This window comes from Schistocerca nitens, chromosome 3 (assembly GCF_023898315.1).
Source record: "Schistocerca nitens isolate TAMUIC-IGC-003100 chromosome 3, iqSchNite1.1, whole genome shotgun sequence".
NCBI lineage: Eukaryota > Metazoa > Arthropoda > Insecta > Orthoptera > Acrididae > Schistocerca > Schistocerca nitens.
Genome location: NC_064616.1, coordinates 100,269,760 through 100,286,102, shown reverse-complemented (window position 1 = coordinate 100,286,102; position 16,343 = coordinate 100,269,760).

The following is a 16,343-nucleotide window of genomic DNA, read 5'->3' as shown; positions in this document are numbered from 1 at the left end:
CGTCACCAGTATAATCACATCTTCAAAGTCAAGAAACCGCTGGCAAAAGTAACGATGTTTCTCTTAAGATACACAACTAGTGGCGTATCGCTTCAGGCAGACTGGCCACAGTATCTCAAAATGTGTATTTGGGTGAGCAACTGGCAGGAAGCACTATGACTCTCTTAAGGTAGCCAATGCCTCGTCACCAACATAATCCCATCACCAACTTCAAGAAACCGCTTGCAAATGTAACGAAGCTTCTCATAAGATACACAGCTAGTGGGGTGTCACTTGAGGCAGACTGGCCAAAGTATCAAAAAAATGTGTATTTGGGTGAGCAACTAGCAGGAATCACTATGACACTCATAGGGTAGCCAATGCCTCGTCACCAGCATAATCACATCAGCAACTTCAAGAAACCCCTGGCAAAAGTTACAATGACTCTTAAGATACACAACTAGTGGCGTAGCTATCAGGCAGACTGCAAAGAGTATCTAAAAAATGTGTATTTGGGTGAAGAACTGGCAGGAATCTCTATGACTCTCTTGAGGTAGCCAATGCTTCGTCACCAGCAGAATGAAATCAGCAACTTCTAGAAACACCTTTCAAAAGTAACGTTGTTTCTCTTAAGATACACAACTAGTGGCGTATCGCTTCAGGCACACTGGAAACAGTATCTAAAAAATGTGTATTTGGGTGAGCAACTGGCACGAAACACTGTGACTCTCTTAGGGTAGCCAATATCTCGTCACCAGTATAATCACAGCTTCAAAGTCAGGAAACCGCTGGCAAGAGTAACGATGTTTCTCTTAAGATACACAACTAGTGGCGTATCGCTTCAGGCAGACTGGCCACAGTATCTCAAAATGTGTATTTGGGTGAGCAACTGGCAGGAAGCACTATGACTCTCTTAAGGTAGCCAATGCCTCGTCACCAACATAATCCCATCACCAACTTCAAGAAACCGCTTGCAAAGGTAACGAAGCTTCTCATAAGATACACAGCTAGGGGGTTGTCACTTGAGGCAGACTGGCCAAAGTATCAAAAAAATGTGTATTTGGGTGAGCAACTAGCAGGAATCACTATGACACTCATAGGGTAGCCAATGCCTCGTCACCAGCATAATCACATCAGCAATTTCAAGAAACCCCTGGCAAAAGTTACAATGACTCTTAAGATACACAACTAGTGGCGTAGCTATCAGGCAGACTGGAAAGAGTATCTAAAAAATGTGTATTTGGATGAGCAACTGGCAGGAAACACTGTGACTCTCTTAGGGTAGCCAATATCCCGTCACCAGTATAATCACATCTTCAAAGTCAAGAAACCCCTGGCCAGAGTAACGATGTTTCTCTTAAGATACACAACTAGTGGCGTATCGCTTCAGGCACACTGGAAACAGTATCTAAAAAATGTGTATTTGGGTGAGCAACTAGCAGGAATCACTATGACAATCATAGGGTAGCCAATGCCTCGTCACCAGCATAATCACATCAGCAACTTCAAGAAACCCCTGGCAAAAGTTACAATGACTCTTAAGATACACAACTAGTGGCGTAGCTATCAGGCAGACTGGAAAGAGTATCTAAAAATGTGTATTTGGGTGAAGAACTGGCAGGAATCTCTATGACTCTCTTGAGGTAGCCAATGCCTCGTCACCAGCAGAATCAAATCAGTAACTTCTAGAAACCCCTGGCAAAAGTAACGATGTTTCTCTTAAGATACACAACTAGTGGCGTATCGCTTCAGGCACACTGGAAACAGTATCTAAAAAATGTGTATTTGGGTGAGCAACTGGCACGAAACACTGTGACTCTCTTAGGGTAACCAATATCTCGTCACCAGTATAATCACATCTTAAAAGTCAAGAAACCGCTGGCAAAAGTAACGATGTTTGTCTTAAGATACACAACTAGTGGCGTATCGCTTCAGGCAGACTGGCCACAGTATCTCAAAATGTGTATTTGGGGAGCAACTGGCAGGAAGCACTATGACTCTCTTAAGGTAGCCAATGCCTCGTCACCAGCATAATCACATCAGCAACTTCTAGAAACCCCTGACAAAAGTAACGAAGCTTCTCATAAGATACACAGCTTGTGGGGTGTCACTTGAGGCAGACTGGCTAAAGTATAAAAAAAATGTGTATTTGGGTGAGCAACTAGCAGGAATCACTATGACACTCATAGGGTAGCCAATGCCTCGTCACCAGCATAATCACATCAGCAACTTCAAGAAACCCCTGGCAAAAGTTACAATGACTCTTAAGATACACAACTAGTGGCGTAGCTATCAGGCAGACTGGAAAGAGTATCTAAAAAATGTGTATTTGGATGAGCAACTGGCAGGAAACACTGTGACTCTCTTAAGGTAGCCAATGCCTCGTCACCAACATAATCCCATCACCAACTTCAAGAAACCGCTTGCAAATGTAACGAAGCTTCTCATAAGATACACAGCTAGTGGGGTGTCACTTGAGGCAGACTGGCCAAAGTATCAAAAAAATGTGTATTTGGGTGAGCAACTAGCAGCAATCACTATGACACTCATAGGGTAGCCAATGCCTCGTCACCAGCATAATCACATCAGCAACTTCAAGAAACCCCTGGCAAAAGTTACAATGGCTCTTAAGATACACGATTAGTGGCGTAGCTATCAGGCAGACTGGAAAGAGTATCTAAAAAATGTGTATTTGGGTGAAGAACTGGCAGGAATCTCTATGACTCTCTTGAGGTAGCATATGCCTCGTCACCAGCAGAATCAAATCAGCAACTTCTAGAAACCCCTGGCAAAAGTAACGATGTTTCTCTTAAGATACACAACTAGTGGCGTATCGCTTCAGGCACACTGGAAACAGTATCTAAAAAATGTGTATTTGGGTGAGCAACTGGCACGAAACACTGTGACTCTCTTAGGGTAACCAATATCTCGTCACCAATATAATCACATCTTCAAAGTCAAGAAACCGCTGGCAAGAGTAACGATGTTTCTCTTCAGATACACAACTAGTGGCCTATCGCTTCAGGCAGACTGGCCACAGTATCTCAAAATGTGTATTTGGGTGAGCAAATGGCAGAAAGCAATATGACTCTCTTAAGGTAGCCAATGCCTCGTCACCAACATAATCCCATCACCAACTTCAAGAAACCGCTTGCAAATGTAACGAAGCTTCTCATAAGATACACAGCTAGTGGGGTGTCACTTGAAGCAGACTGGCCAAAGTATCAAAAAAATGTGTATTTGGGTGAGCAACTAGCAAGAATCACTATGACACTCATAGGGTAGCCAATGCCTCATCACCAGCATAATCACATCAGCAACTTCTAGAAACCCCTGACAAAAGTAACGAAGCTTCTCATAAGATACACAGCTTGTGGGGTGGCACTTGAGGCAGACTGGCCAAAGTATAAAAAAAATGTGTATTTGGGTGAGCAACTAGCAGGAATCACTATGACACTCATAGGGTAGCCAATGCCTCGTCACCAGCATAATCACATCAGCAACTTCAAGAAACCCCTGGCAAAAGTTACAATGACTCTTAAGATACACAACTAGTGGCGTAGCTATCAGGCAGACTGGAAAGAGTATCTAAAAAATGTGTATTTGGATGAGCAACTGGCAGGAAACACTGTGACTCTCTTAGGGTAGACAATATCTCGTCACCAGTATAATCACATCTTCAAAGTCAAGAAACCGCTGCCAAGAGTAACGATGTTTCTCTTAAGATACACAACTAGTGGCGTATCGCTTCAGGCACACTGGAAACAGTATCTAAAAATGTGTATTTGGGTGAGCATCTGGCACGAAACACTGTGACTCTCTTAGGGTAACCATTATCTCGTCACCAGTATAATCACATCTTCAAAGTCAAGAAACCGCTGGCAAGAGTAACGATGTTTCTCTTAAGATACACAACTAGTGGCGTATCGCTTCAGGCGGACTGGCCACAGTATCTCAAAATGTGTATTTGGGTGAGCAACTGGCAGAAAGTACTATGACTCTCTTAAGGTAGCCAATGCCTCGTCACCAACATAATCCCATCACCAACTTCAAGAAACCGCTTGCAAATGTAACGAAGCTTCTCATAAGATACACAGCTAGTGGGGTGTCACTTGAAGCAGACTGGCCAAAGTATCAAAAAAATGTGTATTTGGGTGAGCAACTAGCAAGAATCACTATGACACTCATAGGGTAGCCAATGCCTCGTCACCATCATAATCACATCAGCAACTTCAAGAAACCCCTGGCAAAAGTTACAATGACTCTTAAGATACACAACTAGTGGCGTAGCTATCAGGCAGACTGGAAAGAGTAACTAAAAATGTGTGTTTGGGTGAAGAACTGGCAGGAATCTCTATGACTCTCTTGAGGTAGCCAATGCTTCGTCACCAGCAGAATCAAATCAGCAACTTCAAGAAACCCCTGGCAAAAGTTACAATGACTCTTAAGATACACAACTAGTGGCGTAGCTATCAGGCAGGCTGGAAAGAGTATCTAAAAAATGTGTATTTGGATGAGCAACTGGCAGGAAACACTGTGACTCTCTTAAGGTAGCCAATGCCTCGTCACCAACATAATCCCATCACCAACTTCAAGAAACCGCTTGCAAATGTAACGAAGCTTCTCATAAGATACACAGCTAGTGGGGTGTCACTTGAGGCAGACTGGCCAAAGTATCAAAAAAATGTGTATTTGGGTGAGCAACTAGCAGGAATCACTATGACACTCATAGGGTAGCCAATGCCTCGTCACCAGCATAATCACATCAGCAACTTCAAGAAACCCCTGGCAAAAGTTACAATGACTCTTAAGATACACAACTAGTGGCGTAGCTATCAGGCAGACTGGAAAGAGTATCTAAAAAATGTGTATTTGGGTGAAGAACTGGCAGGAATCTCTATGACTCTCTTGAGGTAGCATATGCCTCGTCACCAGCAGAATCAAATCAGCAACTTCTAGAAAGCCCTGGCAAAAGTAACGATGTTTCTCTTAAGATACACAACTAGTGGCGTATCGCTTCAGGCACACGAAACAGTATCTAAAAAATGTGTATTTGGGTGAGCAACTGGCACGAAACACTGTGACTCTCTTAGGGTAACCAATATCTCGTCACCAGTATAATCACATCTTCAAAGTCAAGAAACCGCTGGCAAGAGTAACGATGTTTCTCTTAAGATACACAACTAGTGGATTATCGCTTCAGGCAGACTGGCCACAGTATCTCAAAATGTGTATTTGGGTGAGCAACTGGCAGAAAGCACTATGACTCTCTTAAGGTAGCCAATGCCTCGTCACCAACATAATCCCATCACCAACTTCAAGAAACCGCTTGCAAATGTAACGAAGCTTCTCATAAGATACACAGCTAGTGGGGTGTCACTTGAAGCAGACTGGCCAAAGTATCAAAAAAATGTGTATTTGGGTGAGCAACTAGCAGGAATCACTATGACACTCATAGGGTAGCCAATGCCTCGTCACCAGCATAATCACATCAGCATCTTCAAGAAACCCCTGGCAAAAGTTACAATGACTCTTAAGATACACAAGTAGTGGCGTAGCTATCAGGCAGACTGGAAAGAGTAACTTAAAACTGTGTGTTTGGGGAAGAACTGGCAGGAATCTCTATGACTCTCTTGAGGTAGCCAATGCTTCGTCACCAGCAGAATGAAATCAGCAACTTCTAGAAACCCCTGTCAAAAGTAACGATGTTTCTCTTAAGATACACAACTAGTGGCGTATCGCTTCAGGCAGACTGGCCACAGTATCTCAAAATGTGTATTTGGGTGAGCAACTGGCAGAATGCACTATGACTCTCTTAAGGTAGCCAATGCCTCGTCACCAACATAATCACATCACCAACTTCAAGAAACCGCTTGCAAAGGTAACGAAGGTTCTCATAAGATACACAGCTTGTGGGGTGTCACTTGAGGCAGACTGGCAAAAGTATCAAAAAAATGTGTATTTGGGTGAGCAACTAGCAGGAATCACTATGACACTCATAGGGTAGCCAATGCCTCGTCACCAGCATAATCACATCAGCAACTTCAAGAAACCCCTGGCAAAAGTTACAATGACTCTTAAGATACACAACTAGTGGCGTAGCTATCAGGCAGACTGGAAAGAGTATCTAAAAAATGTGTATTTGGATGAGCAACTGGCAGGAAACACTGTGACTCTCTTATTGTAGCCAATATCTTGTCACCAGTATAATCACATCTTCAAAGTCAAGAAACCGCTGGCAAGAGTAACGATGTTTCTGTTAAGATACACAACTAGTGGCGTATCGCTTCAGGCACATTGGAAACAGTATCTAAAAAATGTGTATTTGGGTGAGCAACTGGCACGAAACACTGTGACTCTCTTAGGGTAGCCAATATCTCGTCACCAGTATAATCACAGCTTCAAAGTCAAGAAACCGCTGGCAAGAGTAACGATGTTTCTCTTAAGATACACAGCTAGTGGGGTGTCACTTGAGGCAGACTGGCCAAAGTATCAAAAAAATGTGTATTTGGGTGAGCAACTAGCAGCAATCACTATGACACTCATAGGGTAGCCAATGCCTCGTCACCAGCATAATCACATCAGCAACTTCTAGAAACCCCTTTCAAAAGTAACGATGTTTCTCTTAAGATACACAACTAGTGGCGTATCGCTTCACGCACACTGGAAACAGTATCTAAAAAATATGTATTTCGGTGAGCAACTGGCACGAAACACTGTGACTCTCTTAGGGTAGCCAATATCTCGTCACCAGTATAATCACAGCTTCAAAGTCAAGAAACCGCTGGCAAGAGTAACGACGTTTCTCTTAAGATACACAACTAGTGGCGTATCGCTTCAGGCAGACTGGCCACAGTATCTCAAAATGTGTATTTGGGTGAGCAACTGGCAGGAAGCACTATGACTCTCTTAAGGTAGCCAATGCCTCGTCACCAACATAATCCCATCACCAACTTCAAGAAACCGCTTGCAAAGGTAACGAAGCTTCTCATAAGATACACAGCTAGTGGGGTGTCACTTGAAGCAGACTGGCCAAAGTATCAAAAAAATTTGTATTTGGGTGAGCAACTAGCAGGAATCACTATGACACTCATAGGGTAGCCAATGCCTCGTCACCAGCATAATCACATCAGCAACTTCAAGAAACCCCTGGCAAAAGTTACAATGACTCTTAAGATACACAAGTAGTGGCGTAGCTATCAGGCAGACTGGAAAGAGTAACTAAAAAATGTGTGTTTGGGTGAAGAACTGGCAGGAATCTCTATGACTCTCTTGAGGTAGCCAATGCTTCGTCACCAGCAGAATGAAATCAGCAACTTCGAGAAACCCCTGTCAAAAGTAACGATGTTTCTCTTAAGATACACAACTAGTAACGTATCGCTTCAGGCAGACTGGCCACAGTATCTCAAAATGTGTATTTGGGTGAGCAACTGGCAGAAAGCACTATGACTCTCTTAAGGTAGCCAATGCCTCGTCACCAACATAATCACATCACCAACTTCAAGAAACCGCTTGCAAAGGTAACGAAGGTTCTCATAAGATACACAGCTTGTGGGGTGTCACTTGAGGCAGACTGGCCAAAGTATCAAAAAAATGTGTATTTGGGTGAGCAACTAGCAGGAATCACTATGACACTCATAGGGTAGCCAATGCCTCGTCACCAGCATAATCACATCAGCAACTTCAAGAAACCCCTGGCAAAAGTTACAATGACTCTTAAGATACACAACTAGTGGCGCAGCTATCAGGCAGACTGGAAAGAGTATCTAAAAAATGTGTATTTGGATGAGCAACTGGCAGGAATCACTGTGACTCTCTTAGGGTAGCCAATATCTTGTCACCAGTATAATCACATCTTCAAAGTCAAGTAACCGCTGGCAAGAGTAACGATGTTTCTGTTAAGATACACAACTAGTGGCGTATCGCTTCAGGCACATTGGAAACAGTATCTAAAAAATGTGTATTTGGGTGAGCAACTGGCACGAAACACTGTGACTCTCTTAGGGTAGCCAATATCTCGTCACCAGTATAATCACAGCTTCAAAGTCAAGAAACCGCTGGCAAGAGTAACGATGTTTCTCTTAAGATACACAGCTAGTGGGGTGTCACTTGAGGCAGACTGGCCAAACTATCAAAAAAATGTGTATTTGGGTGAGCAACTAGCAGCAATCACTATGACACTCATAGGGTAGCCAATGCCTCGTCACCAGCATAATCACATCAGCAACTTCAAGAAACCCCTGGCAAAAGTTACAATGACTCTTAAGATACACAACTAGTGGCGTAGCTATCAGGCAGACTGGAAAGAGTATCTAAAAAATGTGTATTTGGGTGAAGAACTGGCAGGAATCTCTGTGACTCTCTTGAGGTAGCCAATGCCTCGTCACCAGCAGAATCAAATCAGCAACTTCTAGAAACCCCTGGCAAAAGTAACGATGTTTCTCTTAAGATACACAACTAGTGGCGTATCGCTTCAGGCACACTGGAAACAGTATCTACAAAATGTGTATTTGGGTGAGCAACTGGCACGAAACACTGTGACTCTCTTAGGGTAGCCAATATCTCGTCACCAGTATAATCACAGCTTCAAAGTCAAGAAACCGCTGGCAAGAGTAACGATGTTTCTCTTAAGATACACAACTAGTGGCGTATCGCTTCAGGCACACTGGAAACAGTATCTAAAAAATGTGTATTTGGGTGAGCAACTGGCCTGAAACACTGTGACTCTCTTAGGGTAGCCAATATCTCGTCACCAGTATAATCACAGCTTCAAAGTCAAGAAACCGCTGGCAAGAGTAACGATGTTTCTCTTAAGATACACAACTAGTGGCGTATCGCTTCAGGCAGACTGGCCACAGTATCTCAAAATGTGTATTTGGGTGAGGAACTGGCAGGAAGCACTATGACTCTCTTAAGGTAGCCAATGCCTCGTCACCAACATAATCCCATCACCAACTTCAAGAAACCGCTTGCAAAGGTAACGAAGCTTCTCATAAGATACACAGCTAGTGGGGTGTCACTTGAAGCAGACTGGCCAAAGTATCAAAAAAATGTGTATTTGGGTGAGCAACTAGCAGGAATCACTATGACACTCATAGGGTAGCCAATGCCTCGTCACCAGCATAATCACATCAGCAACTTCAAGAAACCCCTGGCAAAAGTTACAATGACTCTTAAGATACACAACTAGTGGCGTAGCTATCAGGCAGACTGGAAAGAGTAACTAAAAAATGTGTGTTTGGGTGAAGAACTGGCAGGAATCTCTATGACTCTCTTGAGGTAGCCAATGCTTCGTCACCAGCAGAATGAAATCAGCAACTTCTAGAAACCCCTGTCAAAAGTAACGATGTTTCTCTTAAGATACACAACTAGTGGCGTATCGCTTCAGGTGACTGGCCACAGTATCTCAAAATGTGTATTTGGGTGAGCAACTGGCAGAAAGCACTATGACTCTCTTAAGGTAGCCAATGCCTCGTCACCAACATAATCACATCACCAACTTCAAGAAACCGCTTGCAAAGGTAACGAAGGTTCTCATAAGATACACAGCTTGTGGGTTGTCACTTGAGGCAGACTGGCCAAAGTATCAAAAAAATGTGTATTTGGGTGAGCAACTAGCAGGAATCACTATGACACTCATAGGGTAGCCAATGCCTCGTCACCAGCATAATCACATCAGCAACTTCAAGAAACCCCTGGCAAAAGTTACAATGACTCTTAAAATACACAACTAGTAGCGTAGCTATCAGGCAGACTGGAAAGAGTATCTAAAAAATGTGTATTTGGATGAGCAACTGGCAGGAAACACTGTGACTCTCTTAGGGTAGCCAATATCTTGTCACCAGTATAATCACATCTTCAAAGTCAAGAAACCGCTGGCAAGAGTAACGATGTTTCTGTTAAGATACACAACTAGTGGCGTATCGCTTCAGGCACATTGGAAACAGTAACTAAAAAATGTGTATTTGGGTGAGCAGCTGGCACGAAACACTGTGACTCTCGTAAGGTAGCCAATATCTCGTCACCAGTATAATCACAGCTTCAAAGTCAAGAAACCGCTGGCAAGAGTAACGATGTTTCTCTTAAGATACACAGCTAGTGGGGTGTCACTTGAGGCAGACTGGCCAAAGTATCAAAAAAATGTGTATTTGGGTGAGCAACTAGCAGCAATCACTATGACACTCATAGGGTAGCCAATGCCTCGTCACCAGCATAATCACATCAGCAACTTCAAGAAACCCCTGGCAAAAGTTACAATGACTCTTAAGATACACAACTAGTGGCGTAGCTATCAGGCAGACTGGAAAGAGTATCTAAAAAATGTGTATTTGGGTGAAGAACTGGCAGGGATCTCTATGACTCTCTTGAGGTAGCCAATGCTTCGTCACCAGCAGAATCAAATCAGCAACTTCTAGAAACCCCTTTCAAAAGTAACGATGTTTCTCTTAAGATACACAACTAGTGGCGTATCGCTTCAGGCACACTGGAAACAGTATCTAAAAAATGTGTATTTGGGTGAGCAACTGGCACGAAACACTGTGACTCTCTTAGGGTAGCCAATATCTCGTCACCAGTATAATCACAGCTTCAAAGTCAAGAAACCGCTGGCAAGAGTAACGATGTTTCTCTTAAGATACATAACTAGTGGCGTATCGCTTCAGGCAGACTGGCCACAGTATCTCAATATGTGTATTTGGGTGAGCAATTGGCAGAAAGCACTATGACTTTCTTAAGGTAGCCAATGCCTCGTCACCAACATAATCCCATCACCAACCTCAGGAAACCGCTTGCAAAGGTAACGAAGCTTCTCATAAGATACACAGCTAGTGGGGTGTCACTTGAGGCAGACTGGCCAAAGTATCAAAAGAATGTGTGTTTGGGTGAGCAACTAGCAGGAATCACTATGACACTCATAGGGTAGCCAATGCCTCGTCACCAGCATAATCACATCAGCAACTTCAAGATACCCCTGGCAAAAGTTACAATGACTCTTAAGATACACAACTAGTGGCGTAGCTATCAGGCAGACTGGAAAGAGTAGATAAAAAATGTGTATTTGGGTGAAGAACTGGCAGGAATCTCTATGACTCTCTTGAGGTAGCCAATGCCTCGTCACCAGCAGAATCAAATCAGCAACTTCTAGAAACCCCTGGCAAAAGTAACGATGTTTCTCTTAAGATACACAACTAGTGGCGTATCGCTTCAGGCACACTGGAAACAGTATCTAAAAAATGTGTATTTGGGTGAGCAACTGGCACGAAACACTGTGACTCTCTTAGGGTAACCAATATCTCGTCACCAGTATAATCACATCTTCAAAGTCAAGAAACCGCTGGCAAGAGTAACGTTGTTTCTCTTAAGATACACAACTAGTGGCGTATCGCTTCAGGCAGACGCCACAGTATCTCAAAATGTGTATTTGGGTGAGCAACTGGCAGGAAGCACTATGACTCTCTTAAGGTAGCCAATGCATCGTCACCAACATAATCCCATCACCAACTTCAAGAAACCGCTTGCAAAGGTAACGAAGCTTCTCATAAGATACACACCTAGTGGGGTGTCACTTGAAGCAGACTGGCCAAAGTATCAAAAAAATGTGTATTTGGGTGAGCAACTAGCAGGAATCACTATGACACTCATAGGGTAGCCAATGCCTCGTCACCAGCATAATCACATCAGCAACTTCAAGAAACCCCTGGCAAAAGTTACAATGACTCTTAAGATACACAACTAGTGGCGTAGCTATCAGGCAGACTGGAAAGAGTAACTAAGAAATGTGTGTTTGGGTGAAGAACTGGCAGGAATCTCTATGACTCTCTTGAGGTAGCCAATGCTTCGTCACCAGCAGAATGAAATCTGCAACTTCTAGAAACCCCTGTCAAAAGTAACGATGTTTCTCTTAAGATACACAACTAGTGGCGTATCGCTTCAGGCAGACTGGCCACAGTATCTCAAAATGTGTATTTGGGTGAGCAACTGGCAGAAAGCACTATGACTCTCTTAAGGTAGCCAATGCCTCGTCACCAACATAATCACATCACCAACTTCAAGAAACCGCTTGCAAAGGTAACGAAGCTTCTCATAAGATACACAGCTTGTGGGGTGTCACTTGAGGCAGACTGGCCAAAGTATCAAAAAAATGTGTATTTGGGTGAGCAACTAGCAGGAATCACTATGACACTCATAGGGTAGCCAATGCCTCGTCACCAGCATAATCACATCAGCAACTTCAAGAAACCCCTGGCAAAAGTTACAATGACTCTTAAGATACACAACTAGTGGCGTAGCTATCAGGCAGACTGGAAAGAGTATCTAAAAAATGTGTATTTGGATGAGCAACTGGCAGGAAACACTGTGACTCTCTTAGGGTAGCCCATATCTTGTCACCAGTATAATCACATCTTCAAAGTCAAGAAACCGATGGCAAGAGTAACGATGTTTCTGTTAAGATACACAACTAGTGGCGTATCGCTTCAGGCACACTGGAAACAGTATCTAAAAAATGTGTATTTGGGTGAGCAACTGGCACGAAACACTGTGACTCTCTTAGGGTAGCCAATATCTCGTCACCAGTATAATCACAGCTTCAAAGTCAAGAAACCGCTGGCAAGAGTAACGATGTTTCTCTTAAGATACACAGCTAGTGGGGTGTCACTTGAGGCAGACTGGCCAAAGTATCAAAAAAATGTGTATTTGGGTGAGCAACTAGCAGCAATCACTATGACACTCATAGGGTAGCCAATGCCTCGTCACCAGCATAATCACATCAGCAACTTCAAGAAACCCCTAGCAAAAGTTACAATGACTCTTAAGATACACAACTAGTGGCGTAGCTATCAGGCAGACTGGAAAGAGTATCTAAAAATGTGTATTTGGGTGAAGAACTGGCAGGAATCTCTATGACTCTCTTGAGGTAGCCAATGCTTCGTCACCAGCAGAATCAAATCAGCAACTTCTAGAAACCCCTTTCAAAAGTAACGATGTTTCTCTTAAGATACACAACTAGTGGCGTATCGGCTCAGGCACACTGGAAACAGTATCTAAAAATGTGTATTTGGGTGAGCAACTGGCACGAAACACTGTGACTCTCTTAGGGTAGCCAATATCTCGTCACCAGTATAATCACAGCTTCAAAGTCAAGAAACCGCTGGCAAGAGTAACGATGTTTCTCTTAAGATACACAACTAGTGGCGTATCGCTTCAGGCAGACTGGCCACAGTATCTCAAAATGTGTATTTGGGTGAGCAACTGGCAGGAAGCACTATGACTCTCTTAAAGTAGCCAATGCCTCGTCACAAACATAATCCCATCACCTACTTCAAGAAACCGCTTGCAAAGGTAACGAAGCTTCTCATAAGATACACAGCTAGTGGGGTGTCACTTGAAGCAGACTGGCCAAAGTATCAAAAAAATGTGTATTTGGGTGAGCAACTAGCAGGAATCACTATAACACTCATAGGGTAGCCAATGCCTCGTCACCAGCATAATCACATCAGCAACTTCAAGAAACCCCTGGCAAAAGTTACAATGACTCTTAAGATACACAACTAGTAGCGTAGCTATCAGGCAGACTGGAAAGAGTAACTAAAAAATGTGTGTTTGGGTGAAGAACTGGCAGGAATCTCTATGACTCTCTTGAGGTAGCCAATGCTTCGTCACCAGCAGAATGAAATCAGCAACTTCTAGAAACCCCTGTCAAAAGTAACGATGTTTCTCTTAAGATACACAACTAGTGGCGTATCGCTTCAGGCAGACTGGCCACAGTATCTCAAAATGTGTATTTGGGTGAGCAACTGGCAGAAAGCACTATGACTCTCTTAAGGTAGCCAATGCCTCGTCACCAACATAATTACATCACCAACTTCAAGAAACCGCTTGCAAAGGTAACGAAGGTTCTCATAAGATACACAGCTTGTGGGGTGTCACTTGAGGCAGACTGGCCAAAGTATCAAAAAAATGTGTATTTGGGTGAGCAACTAGCAGGAATCACTATGACACTCATAGGGTAGCCAATGCCTCGTCACCAGCATAATCACATCAGCAACTTCAAGAAACCCCTGGCAAAAGTTACAATGACTCTTAAGATACACAACTAGTGGCGTAGCTATCAGGCAGACTGGAAAGAGTATCTAAAAAATGTGTATTTGGATGAGCAACTGGCAGGAAACACTGTGACTCTCTTAGGGTAGCCCATATCTTGTCACAAGTATAATCACATCTTCAAAGTCAAGAAACCGCTGGCAAGAGTAACGATGTTTCTGTTAAGATACACAACTAGTGGCGTATCGCTTCAGGCACATTGGAAACAGTATCTAAAAAATGTGTATTTGGGTGAGCAACTGGCACGAAACACTGTGACTCTCTTAGGGTAGCCAATATCTCGTCACCAGTATAATCACAGCTTCAAAGTCAAGAAACCGCTGGCAAGAGTAACGATGTTTCTCTTAAGATACACAGCTAGTGGGGTGTCACTTGAGGCAGACTGGCCAAAGTATCAAAAAAATGTGTATTTGGGTGAGCAACTAGCAGCAATCACTATGACACTCATAGGGTAGCCAATGCCTCGTCACCAGCATAATCACATCAGCAACTTCAAGAATCCCCTGGCAAAAGTTACAATGACTCTTAAGATACACAACTAGTGGCGTAGCTATCAGGCAGACTGGAAAGAGTATCTAAAAAATGTGTATTTGGGTGAAGAACTGGCAGGAATCTCTATGACTCTCTTGAGGTAGCCAATGCTTCGTCACCAGCAGAATCAAATCAGCAACTTCTAGAAACCCCTTTCAAAAGTAACGATGTTTCTCTTAAGATACACAACTAGTGGCGTATCGCTTCAGGCACACTGGAAACAGTATCTAAAAAATGTGTATTTGGGTGAGCAACTGGCAAGAAACACTGTGACTCTCTTAGGGTAGCCAATATCTCGTCACCAGTATAATCACAGCTTCAAAGTCAAGAAACCGCTGGCAAGAGTAACGATGTTTCTCTTAAGATACACATCTAGTGGCGTATCGCTTCAGGCAGACTGGCCACAGTATCTCAAAATGTGTATTTGGGTGAGCAACTGGCAGGAAGCACTATGACTCTCTTAAGGTAGCCAATGCCTCGTCACCAACATAATCCCATCACCTACTTCAAGAAACCGCTTGCAAAGGTAACGAAGCTTCTCATAAGATACACACCTAGTGGGGTGTCACTTGAAGCAGACTGGCCAAAGTATCAAAAAAATGTGTATTTGGGTGAGCAACTAGCAGGAATCACTATGACACTCATAGGGTAGCCAATGCCTCGTCACCAGCATAATCACATCAGCAACTTCAAGAAACCCCTGGCAAAAGTTACAATGACTCTTAAGATACACAACTAGTGGCGTAGCTATCAGGCAGACTGGAAAGAGTAACTAAAAAATGTGTGTTTGGGTGAAGAACTGGCAGGAATCTCTATGACTCTCTTGAGGTAGCCAATGCTTCGTCACCAGCAGAATGAAATCAGCAACTTCTAGAAACCCCTGTCAAAAGTAACGATGTTTCTCTTAAGATACACAACTAGTGGCGTATCGCTTCAGGCAGACTGGCCACAGTATCTCAAAATGTGTATTTGGGTGAGCAACTGGCAGAAAGCACTATGACTCTCTTAAGGTAGCCAATGCCTCGTCACCAACATAATTACATCACCAACTTCAAGAAACCGCTTGCAAAGGTAACGAAGGTTCTCATAAGATACACAGCTTGTGGGGTGTCACTTGAGGCAGACTGGCCAAAGTATCAAAAAAAATGTTTATTTGGGTGAGCAACTAGCAGGAATCACTATGACACTCATAGGGTAGCCAATGCCTCGTCACCAGCATAATCACATCAGCAACTTCAAGAAACCCCTGGCAAAAGTTACAATGACTCTTAAGATACACAACTAGTGGCGTAGCTATCAGGCAGACTGGAAAGAGTATCTAAAAAATGTGTATATGGATGAGCAACTGGCAGGAAACACTGTGACTCTCTTAGGGTAGCCAATATCTTGTCACCAGTATAATCACATCTTCAAAGTCAAGAAACCGCTGGCAAGAGTAACGATGTTTCTGTTAAGATACACAACTAGTGGCGTATCGCTTCAGGCACATTGGAAACAGTATCTAAAAAATGTGTATTTGGGTGAGCAACTGGCACGAAACACTGTGACTCTCTTAGGGTAGCGAATATCTCGTCACCAGTATAATCACAGCTTAAAAGTCAAGAAACCGCTGGCAAGAGTAACGATGTTTCTCTTAAGATACACAGCTAGTGGGGTGTCACTTGAGGCAGACTGGCCAAAGTATCAAAAAAATGTGTATTTGGGTGAGCAACTAGCAGCAATCACTATGACAC